At 40.9% G+C, this 25572-nt stretch overlaps 1 protein-coding gene and 1 pseudogene across 6 annotated transcripts in view; one reads left to right on the forward strand and one right to left on the reverse strand.

The window, feature by feature from the left end:
• Positions 1 to 25572, reverse strand: part of LOC114464656 (genetic suppressor element 1-like) — a 70828-nt gene that overhangs the window by 32806 nt on the left and 12450 nt on the right. Inside the window, exon 1 of one of the 6 annotated variants that reach the window (XM_028449071.1) lies at positions 16763 to 16875. The exons of 2 other annotated variants lie outside the window; for them this stretch is intronic. The gene's annotated coding sequence lies outside the window, so the exon portion shown is untranslated. Of the gene's footprint in view, positions 1 to 2215; positions 2300 to 16516; positions 16876 to 25572 lie in introns of those variants that run through there. 3 more of the 6 variants (XM_028449069.1, XM_028449067.1, XM_028449068.1) reach the window with 3 other exon arrangements.
• On the forward strand, positions 8791 to 9124 carry LOC114464663 (26S proteasome complex subunit SEM1 pseudogene; annotated as a pseudogene).

The following is a 25572-nucleotide window of genomic DNA, read 5'->3' on the forward strand; positions in this document are numbered from 1 at the left end:
CGTGCGTGCGTGTGTGTGTGTGTGTGTGTGTGTGTGTGTGTGTGTGTGTGCGTGTGTGTTGACTCCATTGGAGACAGAGTGGAGGGAGTAGAGCTGTGTCAAATAGAGCGGTGACCCTAATAGTAAATCACACACATGAGTGCGTGCGTATCCATCCCCTCCAGGGAGCCAGCCAACACATCTTAGGACCCCAGGAGCGTCTACACGCAAACCCCCAGATCAGGTATTGTTGCATTATTATTACACACAAGAGAACCAAACGCACACACACACACACTGAGGTGTAAATAGTCCTGATGTATCAAGTAGAAGTACTGTTATTTGATTGAGATTGTACTCAAGTACAAGTAAGTCATACATAAAATACTCAAGTTCAAGTGAAAAGTAGCTCAATTAAATACTAAAAGTAAAAGTTACTAGTTACTTTCACTCCTCATGTTTATGTTTGGTAATAAATATCGCCACGGTTCCCTTGCATACAGTAAACATCTCATGTAGAAACTTAAAAAGGAAGAGACCAAATCTAAATTGGAACATGTTTGTCCAAATAAACAATCCTTTTTAAAATAAAATAAGACCAATTCATTCAACTCAAAGTATAGCTACATTTATTAACTCTAAAACTGAGAAAATAACCAGCATTCAATGCAGTTTTGGCGCTGTGCATTATACGTTAAATCTGATTGGTCGGCTATGATGTGATGCATTTGATTGCTGTCTGGTCATTTTATTTTTTGTAGTTTCACAATGTCTGTTGATCATTTAAAAAATGATAACAATAATTTACTCAGTTGGGTGTAGAAATGTAATGAATTACTTCTTTTGAAACGTATTTAAGTACAAGTAAAATGACTGATTTAGAAATATACTCAAAAAACAAGTACCTATAAAAGCAACTCAATGACAGTAACGTGAGTTACTTTCACCTCTGCCCACACACACACACACACACACACACACACACACACACACACACACACACACACACACACACACAGCCGACGCACATTATCGATCTGCTGGACAAGCAACACAGTTAATCTAACCTTTGTCCTCGCCCCCTACCCTCCTCACTGACCCACTAATGTTAATTACAGCTGGAATTACCCCCCCCCACCCTCCCCAACACCCACCCCCCCACCCAAGTCTGCTACAGCAATGACCTCATTACTAACGCACCAACCACAGAAACACCTTTAAAAGCACACGCACACATACGCACACTCACTCACACACACACACACACACATACACACACACACACACACACACATCCAGCCCCGAGTAGAACAAACAAAGAGCCACAGCAGTAAACACTCATGAAAAATTCATACGTGCACATTGAACGTCATTATTTACCAGTCACTTCTGCTCATCATCACACTGACAATCTGGACAAAAAGTAAGAGCAGATCTCAGAGCGTGAGAGGATCAAACCTCTGTGTTTACAGATACAGCCACACATGTGGGCTCAAACACACACACACACACAGCAGCAAAGAAACACACAAACACAAACTCATAGGTTTCTTTATAAAGCTACAGTACCAGATACCTAACCCGGGCATCTTTAAAACAAAGCTGTATGTAATCAGCAGTAGCACACATTTAGCTGCAGCTCATGATGGGACATGTTTTCATTTTTACTCCTTATTGTGTTCTTTTGTCTGCACTCAAAGTGTTGGTGGGCAAACACGCCAGAGTCACAAAACAAATTATGATTGAAAGTGAAGCTGCGAGTCAGACAGACGGAAGAAGAGGAAGGAGAGGGAGATGAAGAGTGTAAGCTGAAATCCTGACAGGCTGTGTGTGCGTGTGTGCGTGTGCGTCCATATCTCTGTCTCTGCTGAGCCCAGCAGTCAGGGGAGAGATGATAAGACAGTTTCTATCGACTCCTTCTCTTCCTCGCTCCATCCACTTTCATTCTCTCTCTCTCTCCCCTTCCTTCCTTCTTTCCTCCCCCTTTTATGTCATTTCATCTCTGCCTCTTTTTATTTATCTCAGCAAAGTGGAAGCTATTTAACAAAAGAGAAACATATTTTTAAATCAATTATCTTTCTCTAGCACCCCTTCCTTCCTTCTACTATCTTTTTCCAACAGGCTATTCCTCTGACATTTACCAGTGTCAATCACACACACACACACACGCACACACACACACACACTAAGGCGTGCATATACTGTACACATAATTCAAACATGCAAACACTCTCACCCTCCCGCTCACTGTTCCTCCTGCCCGTCGTCTTTCCTCTGTGAGACTCTTTCACTCTCTCGCTCTCAGCCTTGCAGCTGCTATGTGGTCACGTGACCTCTTTTCTCTCCACTTCACCCCTTCCTCCTCCTCCTCCTCGTCCCCTCTCCATCTACCGCCCCTACTCCTCCTCCTCCTCCTCCTCTTCTTCCTCCATCTATCATCCTCTCCATCCGACCTCATGCTCCTCTCATCGGTGTCATTCTTTTTATCTTTCCATTTTCTCAACTTAGCTGCCCCTGCACTCTCTCTCTCTCTCTCTCTCTCTCTCTCTCTCTCTCTCTCTCTGTCACACTGAGCTTTGCTTTCTATCGTTTTCTTATTCCGCCTCATTCTTCATCCCTCGGTCTCTCGGCTCATGGGAGGGTGGCAACGGCGGTGATGGTGTCGGGGGGGGAGGTGGGGGTGAAGGGGGATGAGAAGAAGGAGGAGGAGGAGGAAAGGGAGGGTGATGACAGAGAGGGCTAGTGTGTGCATGAGTGTGAGTATATGCGTGTGTGTGTGCGTGGGTGTGCGTGTGCGTGTGTGTGTGTGTGTCTCATGTTAACCCTCCATCCATCACTCCGTCCCTCTGTTAGTTTGCTCCGTCTGCTTTGGGACACGACGGCTCTTGGTTTGGGGGGGGGGGGGCGGGGGGGGGAGTCAGGCCAGCAAAGGTTTTCTTTACAGTGACCTTTAACCCTTCACCTCTGACCGCTGCTGCCTCCCCGACAGCAGGGAAGCAGGAAGAAACAAACAACAGCCCTGGACACATATTAAGACATTTTACTCCCTGTAGGAATCTTAGTTTTTCAGAGTGGTGAGCAAATGAGCAAACAAAAGGCCACGGGATCGTAGTAGCAGGAGCAGGAAGAGGAAGAGGAACAGGAAGAGGCAGGTGAAGGAAGATCCAACGGTTCAGATCAATAACGAGCCAGGAAAATGGGAAACTGGCCTGTGCTCGCATCCAGTTCACACTGTCCTCCACAATAAAAGGGGTTAATCTTCTGCAAGGTGGCCATTTTAGGACACTTAGACCTGAACTTTACTGTGACTAAAGGCTGCGTTCGAAATCGCATACTAACGTGCTACTCATACAAATTCTGATGTCAAAATTAGTATGTAGTAGGGCTGGGCGATGTGGACCAAAACTCATATCTCTATATTTTTTTTCTCAAAATAGCGATATAAAATATAAATCTCAATAATTTTAATTCAAATGAAGTCTGACCAGAAAGACAATTCAGGCTTCCATTTTCTGAAGAGGTTTAGACTTTTCTTCTCTACCGCCGAGAAGCCACAGCGGTCACAAACTTTGGCACAACACCGGCTTTGGTGAAGGAAGCCGAAGCTACCGTAAAAACAGCCCAAACAAAGTCTATACTGTAGAGAAGAACCTAAACCTCTTCGTAGCTATTCAGGACCTATTTACTCCCCCTTAAACATGACGCTCCAGTGGGTGAAGTAAATGCAGACTGGACAAGAATTATAAATGTGTTTAAGGGGGAGTAAATGTCCGCCAAGAAGCTGCAGGGGTTGGAACTGTCGCCACCTGCGGTCACAGATCTTTTTGGGTCACAGATTTTGGCGCAACACTGGCACTTGGCTGACACTCGGCTCGGCTTCGGCTCGACTAGTATGCACATAAAGTCGACCTTAAAATGATGTAGTCGTTCAACCCCTAGCTTCAACTGTGAGATTCCCTCATGTGGAGTTCATGAGGAGCGACCATACGATTGCTAATCGGGAGCTGGTCGTGAGGTGTTAATCGCTTCTCGTGACCCCATGTACACTATAGCATCCCAAAAATAGACGCACAAGTCAAAAATCGGCTAAAAATGGACCAAAAATCGCACAGTGTATGCCTGCCTTAAGTCTTACTCTACAACTTCAAAACAATGACTGGAATATTTTTTTATAGTTTATTTTTTTTTTTCAAATACCATGCAACTTTAATGTGATTACTTCAATAGTAAATAAACACAGTCTTCTTTGTAAATTGTAGCTAATTATTGTCTCCTTTTGTCAGAAGTGTGATAAAATGGCCTCTACAGCATAAACAAATCTTGTTTCAATAAATTACCAGAAAACAAAGTATCTTATTGAACAATAGTGCAGTTAGTTTGTGGGGAATTTGTCCAAAAAAATGCCTAAAAAGGAAATATGAACATTTCCAAATTGTTTTTAAATTCATTGTTAAATCTTTCAAATTATCCCCTGCAATGTGCTCCTGTACCCCTGTTTGAGAACCAGTGCTATATGGGGTCAAATACAGTCCAGTTACAAACAGGTACGCACCAAATTAATTAACCTGTTGAAATCAGTGCATAAACCTTTAGCATGTTAGCATTTTTTCCAAACCACTAGCAGCTTATCCAGCCTGAATATAAGAATCAATTAAATGCTTCAGTAAAAACCAGAAGGGTTTCCACTGGGTTTTGCATTAATAAATAATGTACAGTGAAGTAAAGAATTGAAATAAACTGTAGCAGGGAACGTGTGTGTGTTTCTGTGTGAAAGCTTTGTGATCGAATCATGGCTGGTCAGATTAACCCTACATTGAACCATAAACCAGATGGAAATCGTCCAGGCTCAGGATACAAACAACAGATCAGTAGAAGGATGAGAGGGAGTGGAATGATAATCTTATAAAAGCCTGATTTTAGCTTTTAAGCAAGCTAAGCAAACAAACTTAACCGTTCAGGTATTGAGCCTGTATTTTTATTTGTTACCAAGGGTTAAGTAAGCTATAACTCAGAGGTCACGTGGCTAAAATAGCTCTAGGTTCCTTGTTGTCACGTAGACATGCTTCTAAAGTCTGTCGCGTGTTTAATAATACAGTATGCTATGCTAATATTTCGCTAAACTGTCACCTAGCTTTGATGAACTGAAAGTCACAAATGTGATTTAATGTATGCACAAGTGAACAAAACCAGCCGGCGACGGCTCTGTGTGTTATGATGAGAGACAGCCCACACACTGCAAGCTACAATGACCTCATGTAAAGGATTATCAATATCCAGGAGTGGTGAAGTAGCCCAAAGTTGGGGTCCAAAATAAAAATAAACAAGTTGCATAAAGAAAAAAAAATGATATCCCAAGAAAGAATCGTCCTTCTTCTTATATAAATTAATACAAAGATCTGGTTTTTATCATATTTCCACAAGCAAATTTGGGCTAATAAAATAGTATATATATATATATAAATTAAAATAAATCGGATTTCAAGAGAATATCACCCAAGAACCAATGCATGTATGTGACTAATCATTAGTGATGTGAACAGTCCATAGCTCAAAGCAGATTAAATTACATGGAGCTGAGGCATATGCTAAGTTGTTTACTGAAGGCCCAAATATGTTCCAGACCCAAACCCAGACTAACTTTTTCTAATTTAGAGGGCCCCACTAGATAGGATGTAGAGCAGATCTTTTTGTACATTGTGAGAGTAGGTGGAGCTGTATAACTAAACCAAATTTCAGTTTCCTATGTGGTGTAATTTTCTGAGATACTGGAAGCTGAAAATAGAAGAAAAATAAGGACGTACGACATACCCCCCTCACTAAATGGGCCCTATCTCAAAACGTATTCACCCCAGTGGGCGTGCACTGTAGCTGTTCCCACTCGACGTTCTTGAAGCCAAAATACAGCTCATAGGGGCGCTGCCATCTTGCAAATTTGACGTCATTTGGAGCCAGAGTCTGCGCAGTGGGGTCTGGCGGGAGGAGCTCTGGTAACACGCCCCGCCCACTTAACGTACTGCCTTGATTACTTATGCAGCCCAGCTACGCCACAAACTTAAGTATCTTTCCCGTCTGGGAATTCTACCAAGGTTTTGTTCAGATGATCAGATCATAGAGGCTAGCACTAGTACTAGTAGCACAAAGAAGACGAAAAAACTCAACAGAAAAGTTTAATGGCGTCTCGGCTTTCCTTTATGATGTAACTGCTTATGCTATTCACAAAGAGAGCTACGCAAGATCCGCAGCTGTCAATCATCGTCATACAGTATATTATATACAATTATGCAATAAAATAAATTCACGTATTTAATTACAATAACAAAACATGCACTGCTGTCTTAAAAATATTACACTTCTTGTAGCGTTGACCTTTGACAGCAAAGAAAAAACAAAGGGAAAAAAAAGGAGGCGGGGTTAATGACCTATACTGCAACCAGTCAGCAGGGGGAGCTCTAAAAATAAAAGCTTCACTGAGCGTGCGTCATCCATTCTTTTTACAGTTTATGATTCATCCAATCAAACTAAAAATTCACAGTGTGTCTATTCAATGATTAAGGAACAATTGGTAAACATTTTGAAACCAAAGTGCGTGGGCCATTTGTGAAATGACATGGAATGAGCCACCTACGACCAGTGTGTGTGTGTGTGTGTGTGTGTGTGTGGCGCCTGTACAGACACACACTGAAGGACTGTATAGTCATCAGGGGAGGACCTGCTGTGCTCCGTCAGCTCAATATGTGTGTGTACAGTCATTATTAGTGTAAGGTTGGGTAACTGCTCATAAACACAAACAAAAACAATCTCATTAATGTTTAAGCGTTAATAAAGTTCTCACAGGAACACACACACGTACGCACACACACACACACACACACAGTATGCATGATTTAGGTTTTAAGGCCTTATTTTTGTGCTCCAACAGTGGACACTAATTGTAACAGCAACACCTACTGTTGTTGTTACAATGGCTGGCGGAGGTTTTCTTGAATCTGCTCCCATACAGAGAGAGAAAAAAGAAAGGTAGAGCAGAAGAAAAGTAGCCAAATGTTTTACTGCCTCTTAAATTTGTCTGTAATAGCAGTCAGAGTGGCGTCAACCCAGCAGTCTCCAGGGTTACTCCAGGGCCCGCTAAATGGCTTTACTAGCCACAGTCACTCGGCAGCTCACACAGAAACACTTAACACGTCCTTACAGCCCATAAACAACGCTACAGCCTCTCTCCTGCGCTCACAGCAAAGGTGAACAAATTAACACCAACATCTGACACGGCGGTGATATCTCCCTAAATAACAGACACACAAATGCACACACTTTGCAGATAAGTAAAGCGTGCAAAGGGAAGCACAAATGCAAATCAGCTGACTCAGCAATCGGGGCATTGTGTGCGTCACAAAACGTATGTACGTATCCCCGAGGGAGACAACAAGCCAGCGTGCGTTTGTGGTTCTGGGGACAAATGGAGCAGAAAAAGAACACGCTGCGGGAAGCGACACCTTCAAACACAGAGGAAGAAGAGGAGGAGAGTGTTTTACAGTGGGCCGGGTTTACACTGCAACCATAACCAAGTCAAGATGTTAGTGACAAGCCTTTGCTTCATCACCAGCTCAGCTTACAACTGAACCCGAGTCAGAGACATCAAGGCTCCTGTCCCCCCACCACCACACCCCCCTCTTTGAACTTTAGGTCATCTCCTCCCTCTCCTCCCACCTGCAGGGTGCCCTTCCTCTCTCACTCACCCGTTCCCTGTCCTCTAACCACTGAACTTGTCTCCTCATCATGTGAGGCAGTGGCACATGCCTCACTTCTGCTTTACGGTGTTATCGGTCTTTTCTGTGGTGTAAGGCTCAGGCCCTGTTTACACAACAACATTTTTAAGTGAAAATGCAGAAGTTTTGTAGCGTTTTGTCTAGTGCTGTCAAGAGATTAAAGAAGTGTTGCGATTAATGAATTATGCTCTGTATTTAATCAATCTAATTAATCTGTTTTTTAATCGCACCTAAAAATTGCTGAGAAACCCCCCTTAAGAGGTGTTTGCATTTAAATTATGTTATAGTGGCAGATCAGAAGATTGATATATAACCGGGTTTAAAGTTTTCCATCTCTACGACGAATTTCCGTCAACCCATCACCCTTCTCTGTAACACAATGAGCGCTCAGCTCAGCCACAGATAATTGTTTTGCGTCCCGCACAGAGAAAAGATCGGGTAGATTTGGTCAACTAGGCTCCAAAGCAGCTCCTCTTCCTCATCGTCACTGTAGGACGCCATGACTGAAAAAGTAAACAGCGCGCAAAGGATTGTGGGAACTGTAGGATTGTGGGGAAAGGATTCTGGGAAATGGAAATTTTACAGGAGACCACTATGTAACGTTCCGCTCCAAGTCCGTTCAAGCATAGGGACCTCCTCACGTGACCCCTAGCCGAGTGTTAGCCATTTTGACAGTGAACGACTGATCGGGACGTTATGTTGTCACACTATTTTTCATCCAAAAAAGCTAAATACAAGAGGAAGATAAAGGACTTTTGGTTTTTTTTTTTTGGTTTTTTTTAAGGATTTTTTGGGCTCTAGTGGCCTTTATATGACAGTTGCTTGACAGGAAAGGGATCAGAGAAAGCAGGGAATGACACGCAGCAAAGGGTCCCAGGCCGTGAATCGAACCTGGACCGGCTGCAGGTGAGGAACTTCAGCCTCCGTACATGGGGCGGGCGCTCAACCCACTGAGCTAAACACCACCCCAGGACTTTCGGTTTTAATCAACAATTGAAAATCAACAGATTTTTTATTGTTTGTTTGTCCCTTTTAAAACCCTGAACCGCTCGATAGCAAACAGCAAAGACACGGCGTGAAGCAGCTAATATGACGGAGAAAAAACCAACCGTAGACCTGGGTTTACTGGAGGAGGATGATGATTTTGAAGAATTCCCAGCTGAGGACTGGACGGGACTGGATGAAGACGAAGATGCTCATGTTTGGGAGGATAATTGGGACGATGACAATGTTGAGGACGATTTCTCCAATCAGCTGAGAGCTGAGCTGGAGAAACATGGATACAAGATGGAGACGTCGTAGTGCTGACAAGACCTCCATGTTCGCTGACATTGGATATGGACATTTGTATTTAGAAAGTAGCTGCTTTCCACAAGATATTCACGGACGATAATTTGTTTTTCCTTTTTTTTAAATGCGGAATTAAATCGTTTGGAACAAAAAAAAAAACAAAAAAAATGAAGCTCCACTCTTATTTGTGTTCGGAAGAAGTGTCTATTCACGTGTTTATTTTGGTTCATTGCAAAATCCCACCGCCATCTATTGGCCTGACATGTATACTATATAGTTCTTTATGTTTTTTGCGATCTCATGTAAACATTTTGAAAACGTTGGCGTGTGAATGCAGGACCTTTTGGAAAAAAAAACGGAAAGAGAAGCAAAACGTTGTGGTGTGGTGTAAACAGGGCCTCAGTCTCCCCCTCCCTGATGTGAAAAAGAAGATATGTGAAAAGATAAAACAATCTGAGCCAAATCACAGGACACTGACACTACAGCAGCTCTGCACACCAGGTGCCAACCCCATCATGGCAAGGCCTCAAACATCTGAACAAACAGTGCATGTGTGTGTGTGTGTGTGTGTGTGTGCAGAGTGGTTTACAGGCAGATGCTAACTAGCCTGTCAGACAGGTGTTGGCTGAGTACAAAGTGCAGATTGTAATTAATGTGTTCATTGTGTAGGAAAACCTGTAAAACCGCCAACACTGTGCCCGACTGTCATGTTCAAGCTGAAAGAGCGACACCATTATTATTGTGTGTATGTGTGTGTGTGTGTGTGTGTGTGTGAACGAATGAGAGCAGAACTGATACTGATTAGGGCTGGAGCACAGCGTAATCATTTTTTAGGACTTTCACAAACATTTCGCCCATGAGTTTAAAATGACTGGAGTCAAAAAACGTTTTGAGCAGATTAGGAAATCGAAGATCATTTGCTTGAAAAACAAAAGAAGTAATGGTTGCTCAAACGCTTGTTTCCATCTCGACTCAACACTCTCCTAATCACATTGTTGGAAAAGTTTTCCACGTTGCATTGTGGGATGTGGAGTCCCACAAAAAAACACAAGAAGTCACAGTAAGAATGAAGTAAAAACACTTCATTGCATCCATCTACAGCAGTGTTTCTCAAATGGGGGTGCGTGTACCCCTAGGGGTACGCGATTGCACTATAGGGGGTACTTGAGAGAGCGGAAAATTAACAAATAAAGTGTCAGTCTTGGTCCCACCTCAAGTGTGACATGACCAGAAATTATACAAAATACAGAAGTAAATCTATTCAGGAGTCACTAAATCAGTGTTTTTTCAACCTTGGGGTCATGACCCCATGTGGGGTCGCCTGAAATTTCTGAAAAATTATAATAGATTTTTGGTTTTGGTTTTGTTTTTTAAACACACAATCTTAAACAACTGTATGTCTATACTTTCAATGTGTAAAATATAAATCTAGTTCAACTAAAATTCAGGAAAAAAATAAAAAATAAATAAAATAATCTAATTCTAGAAAAAAACTGCACTAAATACTGATTCTTTCCACTTATTTACAAAATGAGACTCTTTAAAAAGTATGATATCACTAGTTCATTCCATCATTAAGATCTATAGTTGTTTTTAAATAGTTTTCTATACAAAATGTTGTAGTCAGACTAAGGGGGTACTTGGATTCAGAAATAAGAGAAAGGGGGTACTGTTTGAGAACCACTGATCTACAGGACTCCACATGATGGAAGAGATGACAGTGTGAGGTGTGTGTACGTGCAAAGGTATACGAGAGCAAGCGAGTGCATGACAGACATTAAAAGTCAGAGTATTGGGTGTGGTTTTAATCCATTGTGATCCTGTTTATGATTACACAGCTGCTCCGTTTAAGCAGTGAGGAATGTTTATTGTCCAACCGTTTGTTGTTCAGCGCTTTAAACTAAATGATTGCTTAGAAAAGCCACACATTGATTCCAGTGATCTTTAGCTTTCTTCCAGGAGATATCTGCTCAACTCTCTTACAGTGTGCACATCCCACTAGTATTTCTAGTTACAACTTTGTATGCAGAGGATGTTCTAAGATTTTTATGTTTTTAATTAAATGCACACAATATTATTAAAGACAATGTTCTGTTCTTATGCATTACATTGTGCCGGAAAAACCATGTGTAATAAACTAGTTGACTAGTCGAAAAGGAAACATCTGTGTAAGTCAGTGGCGTGAAAATAAATGGATGACAACTTATTTATTTTCAACTTTTTAAGATATTCAAACTTGAACCTGAAAACGCTGCTAAAGTGACATTACTTCTGTTTTCAGGGCTTGACAGTTGTGCCTAAACAATGACAGAGGTTGAAGTTGTGGCTTTCAACGGAAATGCCCGAATACAGAATATTATGATGTCATATCACTTATCCAAAACTAAAGTCACATGACCATTTGTAAACAAACACATTGTTTGTGATGGAGTAAAAAAAACCCTAAATTTTAATCTTTGAAATTTGTTTTGCGACTAAATACTCACGTTTTTCAATGTATTGATCTATGAGGCCTAAACTGTCTTCATCTGAAGTATAAGAAAATGTTAATTATCGTCCCAGCAGCTTTAAAATAAGTCCATTGAAGGTTAGAGGTGCCTTTGGTTGAAACAAACTGTATTCAGTCTGTTACCAGTATGTGATGATTATAGCCAAAAGCCTTGAACTGGCTTTTTTTTTTATGTATGGCAATTTCTACTCAAACTTATGCTTTTCTTATTCAAAAGTTTCAAACAAATGTACATACAAATGAACTACTGCTAATTACTCTTCCTGGAACCAGTGGCTTTTTAGCTTCAGATAATTTTTTAACACAAATTGTGACTTTCCACAATTTGTATTATTTGTATTTTCCAAAACTTTAAACTTTAACTAATATGAACAAAGGTTAAAAGTGAAAAGGACAAAACTAAAAGGAAGATGGCAGATTTAAAGTAGCAGGGCTGGTTTTGAAACTAAAGCTTTAATATTGTGGGAGGAAGACGACAATAGACCTTAAATCTGTACTTGAAGTTCAACCAGTTTTTTGTTGACCGACACCATGCACATTTACTTATGTAAATAAAAGTGAGCTTTCTTTTTCAACTGCTTTTTACAATACAAACAGGGAAGTAACTCTGGACTTGACAAATACACTCTCAGGTAAAACAGAATCATCAAACAAGTTACACTGAGGTATTTTTGAGCAGCCGCATCTCAAAAATAGGGACAAGTACTTTTAAAAGCACTGACCGAATTCTAGTAAAGTCAAACCTGAAATATATTCAACTCCTATCTCTGAAGGCTTGTTGCATGTTAACTACATGTCACCATGACTCAACGCCCACACACCCACATTTTGTGGATATAAATCACAGTTGCAGGGGTCGGCCTGTGGTGTGACTTATAACTGGCCCAGACGTCTTGAACCAACCAAACTACACCCAGCCCAAGAAGATAAAATGTCTACTCCCAATTCTCTGGACACACACCTTCTCCTGCTAGCCACCTGCGTGTGAGCTGTGTTGCATGAAACTTTACTTGTGACTATAACTACAATTAAACTACAATGAAACAGTACTATTCTTGTTATCTGTTGTCGAGCTGTCCAATAAAAGAATCGGGCAGAAGGTAAAAGAAAAACTTTACAAAACCGTACCATGTTTCGTTAACTAAACGCAATCTTGTGACTGTGAGGGAGTGATAGAGTAGGCAGTTTTCCAGGCCTCATTGAACACAGCATTGCACGCACAAGAGCGTAATGACGTGAGTAGGTACGAGTTCAGCAGGTACAGTCGAAGGTTTGGCTTCACTTTTCAAAATGCAATGCAGATAACCTCGCTGAGACATTCCTGATGCAAAGTGCAAGGCCAGCGGAGGGAATACTTCTAATCTAAGGAAGCGTGTGGTTAAACACACGTTAGCGACTCATCGTCTGCACCTAGCAACAGAAGGAGAATAAATAGCCTTAACATTGGTGATGCAGATACAGTTTTAGGATCAAACAGGCGACTTCGAGAGCAATTGTTTTGGTCTATCTTGGAGCCTTTCCAATCTAAGTCTAGAGCAATTAGGAGCGCCGTGAACACAACCGCTCTCGGAGCGGATCAAACACAGGAAGTATTGGTGATGACGTAGAGCCCACGGGATGGTAGGAGAGCCAGCAACGGCACAAAATAGGGCATTAAAACAACCAAAAGAACGACAACTTATTTCTGCTCCATTGTGAATGTGAAAGAACAAAAGCAGAAGGAATAAGTCTCTTTGCACTCTTAAGTGCTTGTTTTGACCCATAGATGAGAGCCTGCTGTCCTACGTTGATTTGGACAAAGTCCGGGACTAAACTGGTGTGAAAGCACCCTAAGATGCATTAAAGCTAATATTCAGAGTTTCTGAGAAATCTATGTTTATGTATGATTCTTTTGAAATGCGAAAAAATACCCAACTAGTCTTTTAATGTGGTCTACTGCCGGTGGTCATTCATATACATTAATGTATATAAGTCCCGCCTTCGTCCTATAGACCCCTATACAAATGGAAACTAGCACTGTGATCGCTCGGCTAATAGGCTTCGACTTTCTGTAGCGTAGTCTGTCAATCAAGGTGAATGTGGAACTGTGCACGGAAACAAGGCCGCGCGTCACAACAGCAAACAGGTAAATATGATTTTGGCTCTTACCTGAACCATAGACCTATATCAATGCGACACCTTGTTATGTTCTGCAATACGCGAGCAGAAAAGTAGAGGCGTGGCATCTGGTAGATTGGGAGAGGCAAGGAAGTGGAGCTGTTTAGGGTGGGATATTAAAATGGCAGCTGCAACGGTGACTCCCTTTATAAAAACCAAGGAGAACCTTTTCCCATCAAGGTGAGCTGCATTTGTGCATTCTTAAGAAAAGAAGAAAAAACACTAAATAGTTGTAGTAAAGGGTTTTTATGTGGAAGAAATATGTGAAACAACTGCGATGTTACAATACAAACAGTTGGATGTTATTTTGATATATTTGGCGATCATGGCTCAGTGGTAGAGTGGGTCATCCAATAACCAAAGGGTTGGGGGTTTGAATCCCGCTCTATCCATTGTCATTGTCATTGTTTTTTTTGGGCAAGGCAATTTACCAACATTGCCTCGTATGAATTGTGCATGAATGTTGGTGGTGGTCAGAGGTGCAGTAGGCGTGAAATGGCAGCCACGCTTCTGTCAGTATGCCCCAGAGCAGCTGTGGCTACAATGTAGCTTACCACTACAGGTATGACTGATGTGAGTGACTGGTGTGAATGAATAATGATTTCTGTAACGCGCTTTGAGTCTCCTTGAAAAAAGAGCTATATAAATCTAAGCCATTATTATTATTTATTTTATTTTTTTTATTTGTTAAAGTTTACATATTGAGAAGTAAACACATAAAATTTTGATACCGTTGAGTATTGATGCCGATTCCCACGTAGCGGGTATTGGTACCGTATCAGTTCAAATGTGAAAGGTGCTCATCCCTTCTCAAAAAACATTTATTCACTAGTAATATTAAAAGTACAAGATAGTCAATAGGCACCGTCATTGTTTTTGTGTGTGTGCGTGCCTGCCTGCATGTGTGTGTGTGTGTGTGTGTGTGATGGTTACTGGGTGTACAGTATCTATATGAGGGTGAGTAATTAAAGAGATTAGAGGTTTACTCAGTGACCCCTGCTGAGCAGCTGGTCTCCAGCAGGTCAGCAGCAGCACATGGTGCATGGAGTGTGTGTGTGTGTGTGTGTGTGTGTGCGTGTGTGTGTGTGTGTGTGTGTGTGTGTGTGTGTGTGTGTGTGTGTGTGTGTGCCTGCAGGTATAGTTCACACATGCACATGCACACACACACAAAAGCAGCGGGATCCGCCTGACTGCTGCTAACACACCCGGCGGCGTCTATCTCAGCCAAACAATGCAGCGGCTGTTAAAGGTCCCAGATTAAAGGGCGACTCTTCTGTCTCCCATGGGTGCCATGAAGGGACAGAAGCAGTATCAGGGAACAGCCTGTGGTTCAGGTCTGTCTTCCTGCTCATTAGGTTTACCCAGAGTAAACAGGCAGATGTGTTTAATCACTGACAAGTTTGACCAGAAAGTCACACAACAGGAATCCATGGCTGTTTCTGTCAGGACACCAACACAGCGTTCCTCTAACACATTTGGATTTATATATTCATAGATATTCATCTAATGTAAATAACAATGCAAACTTTGTTTCAATGCTATTTTACCCTTTCATTGTTATTTACACAAATCTGAATGTGTGGAACAAAAAAAATCAAAATGATCAAAATTTAACTTCATATTGAACCCAAACATTAAACAACAAATGACTGTAAGTTATGAGGGTTTATTAAGGCCACATGAAAATAAAAATAAATCTGAGCACTACAAGAATAAATTTGTAATATTTCGAGAATAAAGTTGTAGTATTTCGTGAATAAATTCATAATATTTTGAAAATATAGTGGTAATTTTATGAGAATAAAGCTGTATGAAGAAAAAAAAAAACTTGTAATGGTATAGCGCTCAGAATTCCCTGTTGAAGTGAACGCAACTAACACCAATAGCCCTGAAGTCGACCACTTCCATCCACTTCCTCCTCCACAATAAAAGAGGTTATTTGCTCCGGTTCTTTAGTCTGAACAAACGCAAACGTCTGCAGTCACTTTAAAGTCCTTAAACAGATAACAGTGAGGTGATGAGGGGCCAAAAGGCTCAGTATTTCACTATGTGTGAAACCTGAAGAGAAATATCATCTCACTAAATGTTCCACATTCTCCATAATGAGTTACCGCAACACACATAACATCCTGTTTGTAAATCATTTTTATTTTCATAAAATTACAGCTTTATTCTCGAAATATTGCGACTTTATTCTCAAAATATTAAACAACGTTAATCTCATAATATTATGACTTTAATCTTAAAATATCACGACTATAATCTTGAAATATTATGAATTGAATCTCATGAATTAGGATTTTACTAAATTAGGTCTTTATCCTAATAAAATAACAACTTTATCCTCGAAATATAACGACTTTAATCTCCTAGTGTCCATTTTTATTTTATTTTATTTTAATGTGGCCCTAATAATAAGTATCACTGTTGCCCACAGGGCCGCACCCCACACGTTGGAAATAAATGAAATAGCAGTAATTCGCCTAACTGAACCGGTTGTAAACTAATAATCACACACTTTAGTGGTCATCAACCACCGTTTAACTCTGAATAACCTGAACCCTCAGTGACAGGATGACAGCACAGACCACAAGTGCAAACTGAGGAAATGACAGAAACGTCACGACAACAGCAGAATGAAATAAGGAAGAAGTTTTCTTTGTTGTTGTTGTTTTGTTTGTTTGCTTTTTTTTTTTTTACTGAAAACGATCGTTTACATTAAAGCGATTCATTTCATCTTTAAAATCAGAAGATTAACACGATGTCAACAAAGCACCATTCATTCCATTCAAAGACTGCACAAAGGAAACAAACTCACCGTCTCACCGAAGCAAGGAAAATCCTCGGCTCGCGCGCATCGTCGTGTGGATAAATGACGGCTCAGTGCGTAAAGACGCACGGGTTGATCTCAGCACGCGCACACACCGAGTCGGAGACGTGAGTGAGGACAAGTCATTAACTGTGTGTGTGTGTGTGTGTGTGTGTGTGTGTGTGTGTGTGTGTGTGTGTGTGTGTGTGGAGAGAGAGAGAGAGGGGGGGGAGGTGTGAGGCAGGAGGCGAGCACCTGCTCCTGATGCTCCCTGGAGAGACACGGAGAGGAAGATGAGACCTCAGCCTGGACGTGTTGACTTCTCCCCAGTAATCATCAAACACCCTCCTATACCATGTCTGCTTCCCTCACACTGCGCCACATACAGGCGCAGTGTCACCATTACAAGCCGCCTGCAGAGCGCAACAAGTGAAATAACCTCACACTCTCCTTTTTATTTTCCTAATGATGTTAAAACGTGAAGTGTCCTTTAATGCCACGATGGCGTGATGATGCCATGTTATTATGACTAACCTTGAAAATCTCTATAATGCAGTTTTTTGTCTGGGGAGACAGAACATGTCAGTGAAACATGGAGATTGAAAGATGTGTAGGTGTAAATCCAACCTAAAACCACTTTATTCTGCTGAATACATATATGATTGGGTATTAAGTAATGTAGTTTATTGATCCTATAGTCAAACCCTTCACATTTTAGTCTAAGTAATTAAATTGAGCGTATTCAGTTGTAAAATGTCAGAGTAACTGCCCTCTATGGGTTGGATTTTATTTAATTTTGCTATGGGCTGAGATTAGACCAGTGACGTCACTAACCGTCAGTGTTGGCCCCGCCCCTTCTATAAAAGATGGGAGGAGGGACAAGGTTTCCTCCCTGGGCGGTAATGCTCCTTGCCTTGGTTGCCAACCGCTGTAAAACTACACAGCATTGATCGACAGCTCCACGTGGAACTGTGCAGCGCTGTGAGAGCGGAGCTGATGTGACTGGGCGTGTCTTAGCAACTATAGGAGCAACGCCCATAATCAAGGCATTAATTTGAATTTCCCCCTACAACCTGGGGTGGTACTAATTGTTTAAAGGTGAGGTATTATACTATTTTTCACCCATCTCCATTCATTCTAAGAACCCCATCGACATAGTATTTGAGGTTTATTTTCCCAAACTCGCGGCAGCAGCAGCAGAGGTATGAGCTGTTTTCAGAATCAGAATCACTCATCAGAGCTGCAACATCGCTTTCTTCTTCTCTAATTTCCTAACCACAGGAAAAGTCAGTTTAAGGTTATAATCATTTGTTTTGTCCAACCGCTGCGCCGCATTGGGTCACAGACACGTCAGATCAAGTCAAAGGCAATATGAGGTGATATAACGGGTACTAAAAATGGAACTGCTCCGGAGGAAGAATTTCTGCTTGCTGCTGTCAGCGAAGGGGGAAAATCCAACTGTTTGAAGTTGACTTTTTACAAAATGTGAAATAACAAGAGAGGGAGGAAACTGAACTTTTTCAACTTTGGCCCTCTGAATGAGGCTAAAGGGATGTATATTACTGTAGGAAAACCATTATAAAGTGATATTTTTCATAATACCGCTCCTTTGAATAAAAAATATCGCTTTGCCTTTGCATTCTTCTACGGCTGTGGTTCTCAAACTTCTTTAGCTCAAATACCCCCTTCCTCCTATTTCTGAATCCAAGTACCCCTTAGTCTGACCACAACATTTTATTGTACCATCAAAAAACAACTATAGAGCATAATGATGGAAGAAATTAATGATAACACATTTTAAAGAATCTCACTTTGTAAAGTAGAATCAAACAGTATTTATATGAATAGATTTGTTTTGTTTTTATAATTTCCGGTCATCTCCCACCAATTGTGGGACCAAGGCTGATTTTTATATTTTCAGTTCATTTTCTAAGATCATTTCCATTATCATTATCATTTTCATTTTTAACTAAAGATAAACAATGCAAAACCCCATTTTTCTAATGCTTTCATTTGTTAATTTTCCACTCTCTCAAGTTCCCTCTGTAGTGCCATCACGTACACCTAGGGGTACACGTACCCCCATTTGAGAAAAACTGTTCTACGGGACTCTGAATCCCACAATGCGCTGCTTAAAACATTTATGAAGTTCTAGTCTCATGGCCATATGTCAACAAACCAAATGTTTGTGATGGAGTAAAAAACAATGTATGGTCTCCAGCAGCGTTCCCCCTCTACTTCATTTGCACCACTAGATGTAATGCAAAGGAAGTAGGAGGGATTAAAACCAAATCCAGCTCCCTGATTGGTTACAATTGGGTTTGAAAGCCAATGGCAAGCTTGAATTTGTTTTCCCCCACACCACTATGGCTTATAAAGCTTATATTTGCAGTAATAGTGAGACTTCCTACTTCACTAGTAAAGTGCATTCGCGCACTAGTAAACCAATATTGAGTAGATGTACTCCATATGTGAGTACTTTAATTGTGGTTGGTATTTTCAGAGTTTATTCAAATAAATTGTTTTGAATGAATTATCTCCCTTTTACTAAGAATTAATTTAATTAAATTATAACGTAGTTTTCTTAGTTTTCCTGGTTTTCCTTTTTCTAGATATTTACTAAACATTAGGGCAAAAAGAAAGTACATAAAGAAGTAGTGAATGTGTTAATCTTATTCATCCATCAGCTTGTGCTGTGCATGTGTGCAGCCTGCTTCATTTAGTCTATTTCAGCATCTCCCATGGGCCTGTCTGTCTCTGTCTTTCTTGATCATTCATCCCTTCATCTCCCCATCCCTCTCCTCTCCTCTTCTCTTCTCTACTCTCGTCTTCCAAGCAGCTGCTCCACTTTGCAGCTATTTAACAGCTGTTTGCTCCTCGCAGTGCACATTTCTGCCTGCTTTGTCCATCCTTTTCCTCCATCTGCAGGTTTTCCCCTCTTTTTCTTAATGCTTCCCCTCATCTTTCCTCAAGTGTTTCCAGGATTTTACAACCACAGTGGCACCAAAAAAAGCCTCAATGTTTCCCCTCAGGTGTTTTATCTGTGATGTATTCAGTGATATACACACACACACACACACACACACACACACACACACACACAGGTTCTTATATGCAAACAACAAAAAATCTAAGGTTAAAAGAATAAGACAGTTTCTATTCTCTCTGTGTGTGTGTGTGTGTGTGTGTGTGTGTGTGTGTGTGTGTGTGTGTGTGTGTGTGTGTGTGTGTGTGTGTGTGTGTGTGTGTGTGTGTGTGTGTGTGTGTGTGTGTGCACAGTACAGTGCTCAGTGTCTGCTGAGACCAGTGTAGCCTGACATGATTTATGGTTTTTCTGCACTCTGCAGGCAGACACTCTCAGTTTTCTCAGAGGTAGGTGTCTCACCTCCATCCTTTGAGGCATTATACACAGGTGTGTGTGTGCACGAGTGTGTACGTGGTGTGTGTGTGTGTGTACCGTAAAAAAAAAAACTGTATGAAGATGAAGGAGAAGCTGCCCTGTGTGTTTGTTGTGTTTGGTGTGTGTGAGGGGTCAGAGCACACTGAGGTGTGTGTGTGTGTGTGTGTGTGTGTGTGTGTGTGTGTGTGTGTGTGTGTGTGTGTGTGTGTGTGTGTGTGTGTGTGTGTGTGTGTGTGTGTGTATTCTCAGGGTGGGTTGTACTTGGCCGTGTGACTGTAGGATCCCCCATTAAGCAGCGTGTAAAAGAGGCCAAGCACAGAGGCCATTATGAACTCCAGCAGTAATAGCTCCAGGAATCTCAGTGCCTCTGGAGACCCGGTCATTAGCCTATTCCTCTCTCATAAAGCCCTCTATCCATCACACACACAGGCACTTGCACGCACACACACACACACACACATTTGTATGCCGCCGCAGTTACACACAAACAGACGCAGCTCGTGCACTGTTCGTCTCTGTCCTCCTGCTCTGTTTCTCCATCTATTCATCTGCTATGAAGGGGGAAGTAAATGGGAAAAATTCACCAAAACATCCACGTTTGTTTTTAAAAGCAGAAAAATACACAGGAAGTCACTTTTTATGCTTTTAAGTGTAGACATGGGCTGTGTTCGAAATCACATACAAACACACTATAACTACAACAATGGGTACATACTGTCTACTATATATAGTATGGTTAAAATGATAAGCGTTCCCACTGAAGTATACTCTGAAGTTTCCCAGTGCTCACATTTCCCAATACTTACATCACATATTGAAAGTCATTTTTAATCTCAAATTGTTAAAAGGTTAGGCAATAAGAACTCTCAATTTTTCCCAAATCCTGCAATTTTCTTCAAATTACACCATATAATTTGGCCAAATTACATAAAAATGGGTCACAAAATCAAATAAATTGAAAGTGAAGATCCTGCAGTGACTGAAATCTTTCACATATTTCTTTGATATTATCAGTGCTATACATATTTTATCATATATGTATATGTGGAAGGGCAAAATAGAGCACAATAATGATTAAATTACTAATTTTCCCACCTAAAAAAGTAGAATATCAACATATGGTCATTTGATCCATGAAACTCGTGGAAAACACATTTCATGTCGACTTTTTGGAGATTTTCAGAGACCCTTTATTTTGCTACTGACAAAACTTCCAGTTAAACATCAAAACAAGAGCCCTGTTTACAAAAGGGTTCAAAACTAACATGAAGAGATGCTTTTGTTGTGAAAAGGGGATGTTTGATTTTTAGCTTGAAGCCGGTCCCAAGATGATTTTACATTTTGCTCACAGTGCATCAAATATGTCCCCATATATAGTATACATTCGGGTATCTCAGTCTTTCCATACTATCTAATGTAATGTACTATCTAACGCACTACATACTCATTTTGACGTCAGACCCAGTATGAGCAGTATGTTAGTATGACATTTACAACACAGCCATGATGAACCCACAGCTGTGATTATTTAAATATATTCCTCCTTCCCCATCAGACCAAAGTAGCTGTAGCATAGCAGCCTGTTAGCTCTGGTCAGGTAGATTACAAGCAGGCACTGTGTCACAAACAATGGCATTACATGGATGGATGAGCATCATGAATCTTCTGTCTGATACACACACACACACACACACACACACACACACACAGAGAGAGAGAGAGAGAGTAGGCTAATAGGCTAAAGTACCAAAGGGAGAATCTACCTTTAGGGATAGAAAGCATTGGTAAAGGTAAAGATGGAGTCAGTCACTTGGTCCTCGAGCAAATCACACACACACACACACACATGCGCACAAGTTCAACATATACACCCAAACACAAACGCACAGTGCTGTAAAGATAAGCACTAATCCTGTTTATTACCTCCTCCCTCTCCCTCTTTTTTATTTTATCTCCCTTCTCTCTTCCTCAAGCCTATTTTAGCAGCGTGCACACACACACACACACACACACACGCACACATTGTCAGTTTAGTCCTGTGATGGTTTCTGGCCTGGGGCTGAGACGAGGAAACGGGGTGGGGAGTGTTGATGTGAGCTGCTCTTTTGCAGCTCCAGCTCGGTTCATGTCCTGCAGAGAGAATTAGCTTCTCTTATATTAGCCTGAGTGAAGGAGCTGCTGCTGTTTCCTTTAGCATCTGTGCAGCTGTGAGTGTCAATGCAAACCCCACTGTAATCATCTCTGCTAATTAGCACATTGTTTTGACATGTGATGAAATGAAGGTAGGCATCTTGAGGACGCGTGGCTCGGGGAAGGGATTAATCTTTTGAAGGTAACACAAAGTGCGGCTGTCAGATGAGTGTCGTCGACTGAAAGCGCTGAAGATTCTGAAGCCTCTAATGATCAAACTCTAAATTCTGCTGGACATTTAGAACAGTTTTCCTCTCATTGCATGGACACAATTCACTTTTACTGAGATGTTCTTGACCTCAAAGTTCATCCTCGATCCTGAAACCAAGTGGTTTTCCACTTTTTCAGCAGGTGACCCCCAAAATAAAGGCTTCAGAGAGCAGGGACCCCCACTGTACCTGAAGGTGGTTGAACACAGACATGAACATTGAAGAACAGTCATGTGTAGACAGGGTCATCTATAAGAAGGAATAAAGGGGAGAGATTTTTGGGGCTCATCTATAAAGTCAGTAAAATGATGGTCCATTGTTCTATGAATCTGTGATAACCACATTTATTTATTCATCTGAATAATATCCACTGTTATCCAGGACGTTTAGTATTATTATTTGTGCCATAGAATATAGTAATTTTAAAGATGCAAATCCTGTTTTAATCAGAAATAAATTGGGTTAAAAGTTACTCAAAATGATGGAAAAGGTGGTGAAATGGGATTTTGAAAATCACAAAAATTGGTTAAAAATTGAAAATTGAAGAGGGTAAAAATGAACAGAACAAGTGATAAAAAGGGTTAAAAGTGTTGGCTTAAAAAGGGATGGAAAAAAGTAGGAACGATTAGTTTAAACAAATAATGGGCATGATGAATTGTGAATGTTGTTAAGCATGAATAATGGTGAAAAGAGGTAGAAAGGGACAAATGTGCAGAAAAGGCATTCAAATTTGATGGAGAAATGGCAGGAATGGGAGTAATGTCATAAAAATGCATTAAAAGGAGCAAAAATATGTCAAAAAAGGTGATAAAAATAGGTTAAAATATGGTTTGGTGTAGTTGCAGAAAAACAGTAAAAACTAGACAAGCACTCAGAGAATGCAGACCTCCGCCAAGCAGCTCAGGCTCAGCCAACACCCTCAGGTCACAGAAACATGGTAAACTCAGGATTACCATGACTACCTGTCAACAATGAGCTGTTGACTCTGGCATCATCACAAGTTCCACAATGTGGATGGGAAAATTAATGGTGTATATATATATATCTTGCTAACTGACAGAATGAATGACAGACAGACAAACAAAGGGTAAATCATAACCTCACCGCTGTTCGCTTTGCTCCGCTTCTACGCTGCGCTCTTGGTGGAAGTAAAAAGCAAAATGGGATCAAGTTGTTCAAAAAATATTTTTAGTTTCTTAAAGAAAGCTGGGGACCCCCTCCCAAAGTCTTGCAACCCCAAATAGGGTCCTGACCCCAAGGTTGAGAACCTCTACTCAAAGGAACAGTTGAACCAACATCTATTTCAATCCTAAAAAAGAACCACTGATACTTTGAACTTTACAGTCACATACACGTTCATAAATGTGGCCAGTGTGAATACTTTAAGTTTTATTTTATCTACATGCGTTACAATCAGGAGCACAATATGAGAATGAAAAGTTCAGATACATTTTATAAATCTGGCATCTTCAATTTATTGTATTTACTTTATTATTCCTCAATTAGTGAGAGATTAGTTCAGTCACTCATGAGAGGTGCTGGGTAACATATTGTGCTTTTTAGCGGCCTCTAGTGTTGACTTTTCAAACAACAATGAACTTAAAAAAGTAAAACATGGAAAAGCATGTTGGAGCTGGATACAAATGAAGTTTAATCTCAAGTAAGACACAGAATAATATTCAAGGGAAATGAGCAATTTAACATTATTGTGCCCTACAGTTTGAACCTCCAGGTATAAATAATATGTAAAGTAGGTAAACCACAAATACGTAATATCCACACAATAAGTGACAGATTTCAATCTCTGCAGGAACTTTAATTACATTTCCCTGATTTTTTTTTTGTTTTTAATATGGGACAATTTTGTGGAATAATTTGAGGCGTTTTTTGGGAAATAATTGCAGGATTTTGGAAAAAATGAGAGTACTATCAACAATGTAAGATTAAATATAAGCATGGGAAAATTGAGCCCTGCAGATATTGTGGAGTTTCATTGAATTTGTGTGGCTCAGGTGGTAGAGGGTCGTCTTCTGATCGAGAGGTTGGGGGTTCGATCCCAGTACCTGACTATGTGTCGAAGTGTCCTTGGGCAAGACACTGAACCCTAAGTTGCTCCCAGTGGTCGACTAGCGCCTTGCATGGCAGTCCTGTCCCACTGGTGTGTGAATGTGAGAGTGATTGGGTGAATGAGGTGATATGTAAAGTGCTTTGAGACTGCTTCAGTGTGGTGATAAAGCGCTATATAAATCTAGTCCATTGACCATTTATTTGGATGTATTTTAAATTTACACCATGATTCATGTTCCTCCTGTGAGCCGATTTGGATGCTCTCAAGGTCCAGATTTGGCCCCCGGGCCTTGAGTTTGTTACATGTCATATCGGTTGTTTTTTTTTTTAAAGGATAATATGATTTAGTTTTAAATGACTTGCTTCAGTCACGTCACATTATATGACTAATTTTAATATAAAAACATTTAAAAGAAAAATCCTTCTTTTTAAAGATCTTTTAAATCTAATAATGACATGATCATACAATCTATTCTCTCAGCAATGATTGTTATTTTACACCTGGTGGGAATTTCTTCACTAGTTACAAAAATATTACCGTACTCACTTTGATCATTATCACCTTCCTTCAGTGCTTTGAAGCTCACGATCCTTCATCGTCTTTCCTTGGAAATGCCCTCCCTCTCTCCCTCTCCCCCTCGCTCCCTCTCTCCCTCTCCCTCTCTCTCCCTCTCTTTCATGCTCCTCCTCCTACTTCCGCCCCTTCTTTTCTTCACCTTTCCATCCCTCCATCCCCCCTCTCGCTGTCACCCTCCAGATGGGTGCAGAGAGCAGCAGCTTGCTGTGGTCAGGCCAATTATTTACATAATTACGAACTCCCACTTAACCACATGATACCTTACCTGTGTGTGTGCAATTAAAGGCGACATTTTCATGTAGATTATGGAAATGCAGGCTGGAGCAGAACGAGGCGTCCAGAGATCACGTTTGTTGTCAGTGCTGGATTTTTTTTAACTAAATCCATATAATTGTAAAATACATATATTAAAAAGTGTGATGATAAATCATCCGACAATTTATTCATGATAGTGGTATCGCAAAGGGGGAGGGGCAAATATTTCTATCCCTGGTACATCTGTCCTTAAACGAATGCGTCAAATGACAACGAATGCGCGTCCTTTTACGGCTTGGAGACTGAAAGAAGACAAGCGCGCTGGACCAAGCTACTGTTCGGTTTCGCGGAGGCATGCGGTGGAACG

The sequence above is a fragment of the Gouania willdenowi genome, chromosome 6, assembly GCF_900634775.1.
Source record: "Gouania willdenowi chromosome 6, fGouWil2.1, whole genome shotgun sequence".
NCBI classification, from domain to species: domain Eukaryota; kingdom Metazoa; phylum Chordata; class Actinopteri; order Blenniiformes; family Gobiesocidae; genus Gouania; species Gouania willdenowi.